A 7,924-nucleotide genomic window follows, 5' to 3' on the forward strand; every position below is an offset into this window, starting at 1 on the left:
ACTTCTAGTGTGTGTGACCCCATAGGTTCTATTCTGACTGGTAGTGAGATATATTGTGATCTCTATCTCAATATCATTGAAAACTCTTTTCAATGGGTTGGAACGATTCCAACTCAACTCATTAGGGTTTATCGATCATCGAGATAATCCCTGTGAGTCCCACCATCCACCAGTGACACCTAGCAGCATGTAGTGGCTACCCAGCAGAATGGAATGATGAACCTCTAGGTGCAGTTAACATGTGATACAGTCCTACTATCGTGGATCCCTACAGGACGGAGGTCATGGACAACTCGTCAAACCCCATCGTCTGTCATATGTCAAGATTTATTCGACTTGAGTTCGATGGTGGAAAACTCTTTTTCCACTTTATATTACTGCCCTGGCCAAGGTCTTAGAACTCAGTCTAACAAATCACATAGGATCACTCCTCTTCTATCAAGGTCGATAGATTCCTTATAGGTGCATACCCTACTCCTACAGTGAACCTACTGCAGCCAATCTACACTGCATGGACCCATATGGCTAGAGACCATGTATGTGTGCAGTCAAACTACAATAACCTCACTGTGAGTAGCCGAAGCACCGCAGGTCAAAGGACCAGTCACACTACTGCAACATCAAGCAAGTCACTGACAAGTGGATAGACATCCAAGTGACTTCTTGTCTTGGTCACGCTCAATACCCTTGTTCTCTAACAAGCACCTGCACTATCACTTCAGTGTCCCTACACTGTGGACTCAAGTCTCGTCCATCCAGAAGAAAAGTGATCTGTGCACTGATCGGATCGATCACCGTCCTCGTGATGATCCATTGATCAGGAGCATTTAGAAATTAATCACCAATGATACATGGCTCAAATTCTCAACTCTTGAGAATATGTATCATCATCTTATTAATTTCTTGGACGATTCATAGACACATAAACAATATGAATGAAAAGATGCCTTTTATTTATTCAATAATAAATAGTCAAGTACAAAATTATGTTCCTAGAATCAACAATGTGTCAGCCAAATTGGCTTCTAGGGCATACATCTAACAGACTGAACCATATAAATATTTTTATTATATATGTGACTGCATCGTGACTATAGGTCAACCAAGGTCGGATCATAAGGTACCTAAGTAATCTAGTCGGGATATTCAACCTCTATCTTTATGTGAAAACCAAATCCTGAACCTTATGGTACGAACAAGGATACTCATACTTCTTTTATGGATTAGGCTAACAAAAATGCAGTTAACAAATATGAACTCCTGAGGCCTTCCTATTGTCATTAAGTACACATGTGGGGATCTAATAATAGGTCTCTGATCAATCATAGTATGCATGTGTTCCTTGCCTTAATAGTTGCACAAACTCAATATGAAAATACATGTGCATTTGCTCAGAAAAGAAAGCAATAGAATAAATCAAATGCAAAAACAAGTTTTTTTTTATTTTATTTTTTTTTTTTTTTTTTTTTTTTTTGGATCAAAATTTTCCTCCCCCCAACTTAAACATTGCATTGTCCTCAATGTAAAAAAAATGCAAGAAAACTATATATGAGAGACAATAGAGAAAATAATAGAGAGAAGAAGAATACCTTGAGCTGTTGATTTTCAAAAAGAAGAAGACCTACAAAATAAGAAGAAAACTAGAAATAAAAGAAAAAATTTAATTCTAACTAATATACACGTACCTTGGCCGTCATGCTCAGTCATAAGAAGGCTCCTCCAAGGGAAAGGAGTCCTCTTCATCTGTAAAATTCTCAAGAAAAGGTTTTAATCTTTGTCCATTTACCTTAAAAATTGTGCCATCCTGTGGATTTTCAATTTCAAATGCCCCGTGTGGAAAAACAGTTTTTACAATGAAAGGACCTGTCCATCTTGATCGTAACTTTTCAGGAAACAGATGTAAGCGGGAGTCATAACAAAGAACTTTTTGTGCAGGTTCAAAAGATTTTCTTAGAATTGATTTATCATGCCTAATTTTCATTCGTTCTTTACAAAGTCTAGCATTGTCATACGCATCCCGACGAATTTCATTCAATTCACTTAATTGTAATTTTCTAGCGAAACCAGCATCTGACAGTTCAAAGTTTAATTGTCTAATGGCCCAATACGATTTATGCTCTATTTCAACAGGTAGATGACATGCTTTTCCATAAACTAGCCGATACGGGGACATACCAAGAATAGTTTTATAAGCAGTACGGTAAGCCCACAATGCATCAGAAAGTTTTAAAGACCAGTCTTTGCGTGATGGATTCACCGTTTTCTCTAAAATTCGTTTAATCTCCCGATTGGCTAGCTCTACTTGGCCACTAGTCTGCGGGTGATAAGGAGTTGCAATTCTATGAGTGATACCGTACTTTCGTAATAGGATCTCAAAAGGCTTATTACAGAAATGTTTTCCCCCATCACTAATTATAACCTTGGGCATTCCAAACCGTGAAAAAATATTTTCTTTAAGAAATTTCAAAACAGGTTTGTGATCATTAGTTCTACAGGCAACAGCTTCTACCCATTTTGACACATACTCAACACCAACTAAAATATACTCATATCCAAAAGACGGTGGAAATGGGCCCATAAAATCCATGCCCCACATGTCAAAAATTTCAATAGCAGTAATGGGCTGAAGAGGCATCATTTGCCTACGAGTTAGACTTCCAATACGTTGACATGGGTCACATGTCCTACAGAACTCGTGGGCATCTTTAAATAGTGTAGGCCAATAAAAACCACATTGTAACACCTTAGCTGCTGTTTTCTTAGATGCAAAGTGTCCTCCGCAAGCACTGGCATGACAAAAAGAGAGTACACTTTGAATCTCATGATCCAGTATGCATCTTCTAAAGATTTGATCATCGCAATACTTGAACAAATAGGGGGCATCATAATAATAACTCCTTACTTCACGCAAGAAATTATTCTTATCATTCGATCCCCAATGCTCCGGCATCCGGTTCGTGACATGAAAGTTTACAATATCAGCATACCACGGCATAGTAGAAAGTGCAAACAATTGTTCTTCAGGAAACGAGTCCTTGATGGGCAATTGTGGCACCAAATCATGAACAACTAGCCGTGATAGATGGTCAGCAACCACATTCTCTACTCCCTTTTTATCTTTGATAGTGATGTCAAATTCCTGGAGTAGAAGTATCCATCGTATTAAGCGTGGTTTGGCATCTTTCTTATCCAATAAATATTTTAGCGCTGCATGATCTGTAAAGATAACAATAGGAGCACCAAGGATATAAGAGTGAAATTTGTCTAATGCAAATACTACCGCAAGCAATTCCTTCTCGGTGGTGGTGTAATTCATTTGAGCATCATTTAAGGTTTTGCTTGCATAGTAGATGACATATGGCTTATTATCCTTGCGTTGTCCTAGGACAGCTCCTATCGCATAGTCACTAGCATCGCACATGATCTCAAAAGGTAATGACCAATCAGGTGGTCGCACGATGGGTGCAGTGCTAAGCATAGCCTTCAATTTTTCGAATGCCTCTTGACATGTTTCGGTCCAATCGAACGGTGTATCAAGGGATAAGAGGTTACATAATGGTCGAGCTATGACACTAAAGTCCTTGATGAACCTCCTATAAAATCCCGCGTGACCCAAAAATGATCTAACATCTCTAACCGTCTTGGGTGCAGGTAGCTTGGCGATTAAGTCAATCTTAGCTCTATCAACTTCCATGCCCTTCGATGAAACAATATGTCCTAGGACAATTCCCTTTGGCACCATGAAGTGGCATTTCTCCCAATTCAGTATTAGATTCTTTTCTATACACCGAGCTAAGACAGTTTGTAAATGTAACAAACAATCATCAAAAGAATCGCCAAAAATAGAGAAATCATCCATAAACACTTCTAAAAATTTTTCATTCATGTCTTCAAAAATACTGAGCATGCATCTTTGGAATGTTGCAGGTGCATTACACAACCCGAATGACATCCGACGGAAAGCGAATGTACCAAAAGGACAAGTGAAAGTAGTCTTCTCTTGATCTTCTGGTGAAATCTCGATTTGGTAGTATCCGGAATAGCCATCGAGAAAACAATAAAAATTATGTCCTGCAACTCTTTCCAAAACTTGGTCTAGGAAGGGTAAGGGAAAGTGATCTTTCCTAGTGAGCAAATTCAATTTTCGATAGTCAACACACATGAGCCAACTCGTGGGGACACGAGTCGGGACTAACTCACCTTGCTCATTTTTGACTACCGTCAGACCTGCTTTTTTGGGCACGACTTGAGTAGGACTTACCCACTTGCTATCAGAAATTGGGTAAATAATACCCACGTCAAGCAACTTGAGGACTTCTGCTTTAACCACATCTCTCATCGTAGGATTCAACCTGCGTTGCATTTGCCTTGCGGTTTTGGCATTGTCCTCCAAATATATCCTGTGCGTGCAAATTAAAGGGCTAATCCCCTTCAAGTCGGCAATAGACCACCCTAAAGCTCCTTTATGATTCTTTAGAACACCAAGTAATTTTCTTTCTTGGGCATGATCCAGATCAGATGAGATGATTATAGGAAATGTGTCCTCGGGTCCAAGAAAGGCATACTTGAGTTCCTTCGGTAAAGGTTTCAACTCGAGCTTAGGTGTTTGTTCATGGGATGGTACTATCTTTGCTTTTAGAGGTGGCAACTGTTCAAATTCCTCTATTCTCGGTCTCCACCCATTGACCATCATGACATCCGAGTTATCTAAAATAGGTGGGACCATATCATCAGTAGTACCTTCAGAACACCAATCTATCAAACCATTGTCGGTCAATTCAGTAAATGTTTCTTTTAACAAATATTCTTCCGCAATGGTTTCAACCTATTCAACTTCTTTACTTTCTTCATGATCACTGGGTTGTTTGCCTATACTAAAGACGTTCAGTTCCAAAGTCATATTGCCAAAAGAAAGCTTCATGATACCATTCCTACAATTGATCAATGCATTAGAAGTTGCAAGGAATGGACGTCCTAAGATGACTGGAATCTGAGATGGTGAATTGGAAGCCGGATGTGTGTCCAGTACGATAAAGTCGACAGGAAAATAGAACTTGTCTACTTGGACCAACACATCTTCGATAATCCCTCGAGGGACTTTCACTGACCGGTCAGCTAATTGTAAGGTCACAGTTGTTGGCTTCAACTCACCCAAACCGAGTTGCTCATATACTGTATATGGCAACAAATTCACACTCGCTCCTAAATCTAACAATGCTCGCTCAATCCTAAAATTGCCAATGATGCACGAGATAGTTGGGCAACCTGGATCCTTATATTTAGGGAGAATGTTATGCTGTAAAATTGCACTTACATTTTCAGCCAAAAATGCTTTCTTCTTGACATTTAAACGACGCTTGACAGTGCACAAATCTTTTAAAAATTTTGCATAGGAAGGCACTTATTTGATTGCATCAAGAAGAGGTACATTGATTTTTACTTGCTTAAAAAGCTCAAGAATTTCAGAGTTTGGTTCAAGCTTTTGCAAGGGCTTTAATCTTTGTGGAAATGGTGCAGGAAAAGGACATTCAATTTTTTCAGTAGATATTGGTGTTTCAGTTTCTTCATTATCCTTTTCTTTTGTCTTGGGAGGGTCAGAATCAGGTATGACTTGTGTTTGTTCTGGGACTGGTCGGTCAATAACATTTCCACTTCGCAAAGTTATTATACTCTTTGCTTGTTCTTTATGCGAAGTTGAAGATGATGCATTGCTACCGCCATAGATTTGAGGATTAGGTTGTGGTTGAGCTGGTAGCTTATCTTTCTCTTGAGCACTTAAAGCAGTGGTCAGCGTTGTCAGTTGATTTCTTAATTCATCATTGATTTTAGCTTGACCTTGCATGAAAGATTGCAAAGTTTCTTCGAGACTGGATTTTTGAGGGGGTGCGTGTGCATAATGAGGGTGCGGAGGTGGAGGAGTTGGGTTATATACTTGTTGAGGTTGGTCATTCCTCCACCTGAAATTTGGATGGTTCTTCCATCCAGGGTTGTAAGTACCCGAAAAAGGATTATTGAAAAATTTTTGATAGGTATTCATAACATTGGCCTGATCGTGCAAGACTTCCTTGAATGCGGGTATTGTGGGGCAATCAGTGATGAGATGGCCAGGCATCTCGCAAATCCTACAACACTCACTGTTATGTTCTACGGTCTTGACAGGTTCAATCCTTCTAAGTTCAATTTCCTCTACCTTCCTAGTAAGGGCTGCCATTTTAGCTTGAATATCATCCTGAGTATTAAGGTTGTAAAGGCCCCCGTGTGGAATGCTAGTAGGCTTAGGCAAAGGTTTATTCACTCTATCCCCTGTATCCCATAATTGTGCAGTCTCTGCGAGAGAGTCTAAATAGTCCCATGCCTCATCGGGTTGCTTTTCCAAAAATAGACCATTGCACATAGTCTCTATAAATTGTTTCAACTATGGGAACAACCCTTCATAAAAGAAACTAATGGTTCTCTATGTTTCAAACCCATGATGAGGACAAGAGAGAAGCAAATCTTTAAATCTCTCCCAGCATTCATAAAATGTTTCATGGTCTTTTTGCTGGAAATTACTAATGTGCCTTTTCAAAAAGTTAGTCCTTTGTGCGGGAAAGAATTTTTTCAAGAATTCTCTTTGCATATCATGCCATGTTCCTAACGATCTTGGTCTCAAGGAGTTCAGCCATGTTTTGGCTTTATCCTTCAAGGAAAAAGGAAACAAGGTTAATTTAAGGACATCTTCCGATACATTTGGCACTCTAAATGTGATACTAATTTCCTCAAAATCCTTAAGATGAAGATAAGGGTTCTCGGATTCCATCCCATGATACTTGGGCAGCAATTGAATTACTCCTGGTTTGATTTCAAAGTGTCCTACATTTTCAGGAATAATCATGCATGATGGTTGACTAGTCCTAGTGGGATGTAAGTATTGTCGAAGTGTCATAACTGGGGGTCTACCTTCATCACCATGGTGACTTCCTACATCATCAGGAAAATTTGCCATCTCACAAGGTGTGAGATACTGCGAAGGAATTTCAAGGATGTGTCCTAAGGGATGATCTAAAGTTGTACGACTTAATCGACCGGTGTCGTCCCTATTCCAACCTAGCATACAAAATTTAATTATTTTTTTTAAAATTTAATTTTTTTTATCTTTTTATGTTTTTTTTTAAAAAAATAAATATAAATGTAAGTACCAACTAAAGATATCCTAAAACTACACCCTAAAACAAAAATCTATTCACAATCAAACATGCAACTAAACATTACACCTCAATTTCTAATGGTTTTCCTAAATTTCTAGACAGCTCCTAACTGGTTTGAAGAGGGCACCTAAGCCTCCAATCCGGTCTAATGAACCGAGTTGACCAGGTAAGCTCCCAGGTAAGTGGAGGGGTCACGATGCGTTCGCAAAGGTCCCACTTAAAACCCACTTGCCTCGAACAGATGAACTGTCTCCCTTATAGGGACAAAGCTTGCCTAGACATCAACTAAGCCACAGAGCGAAATTGGTGCAACTTTCGGTGGTCTTCGTCCTATTGAGCTCGAATGTCCTTAGGGGCCAACGTCTAGTTGATTTTAATTAAGCTTAGAATATTTATGCAATGGGGTGATTTTTGGGCTAAGGACGAGTGATGAAATCCCGACCTTATCTTTTTAAATGGGTTCAGCCCTTAGAATATTTTATGCTGATGCCATATACTATATGCAACAATCAAGAGTTTTTTTTTTAATATTTTATGACATGACATTAAATTTCACTGAATAGGTGATCAAGCAAATTATTTATTTTTTTTCTTAAATTCTCAATTAGCAACAAGGGTTAATGAGATATGATAACAATAAAATTCTGATCTAAAATAATTAAATGCAGAAAATTCAAAACAGACAGCAGCAAGTTTTCGTATTAATCTGATAGTCTTAAAAGTTTCAGAATGTCAAT

The 7,924-nt window shown here is 38.8% G+C and overlaps 1 pseudogene; it reads left to right on the forward strand.

The window, feature by feature from the left end:
• The first annotated feature begins 6,464 nt into the window (after positions 1 to 6,464).
• LOC120104734 (small nucleolar RNA R71) lies at positions 6,465 to 6,562 on the forward strand (annotated as a pseudogene).
• The last annotated feature ends 1,362 nt before the right edge of the window (positions 6,563 to 7,924 follow it).

This window comes from Phoenix dactylifera, chromosome 9 (assembly GCF_051530095.1).
Source record: "Phoenix dactylifera cultivar Ajwa chromosome 9, Ajwa_hap1_PhDact_Kaust_v1.1, whole genome shotgun sequence".
Classification (NCBI taxonomy): domain Eukaryota; kingdom Viridiplantae; phylum Streptophyta; class Magnoliopsida; order Arecales; family Arecaceae; genus Phoenix; species Phoenix dactylifera.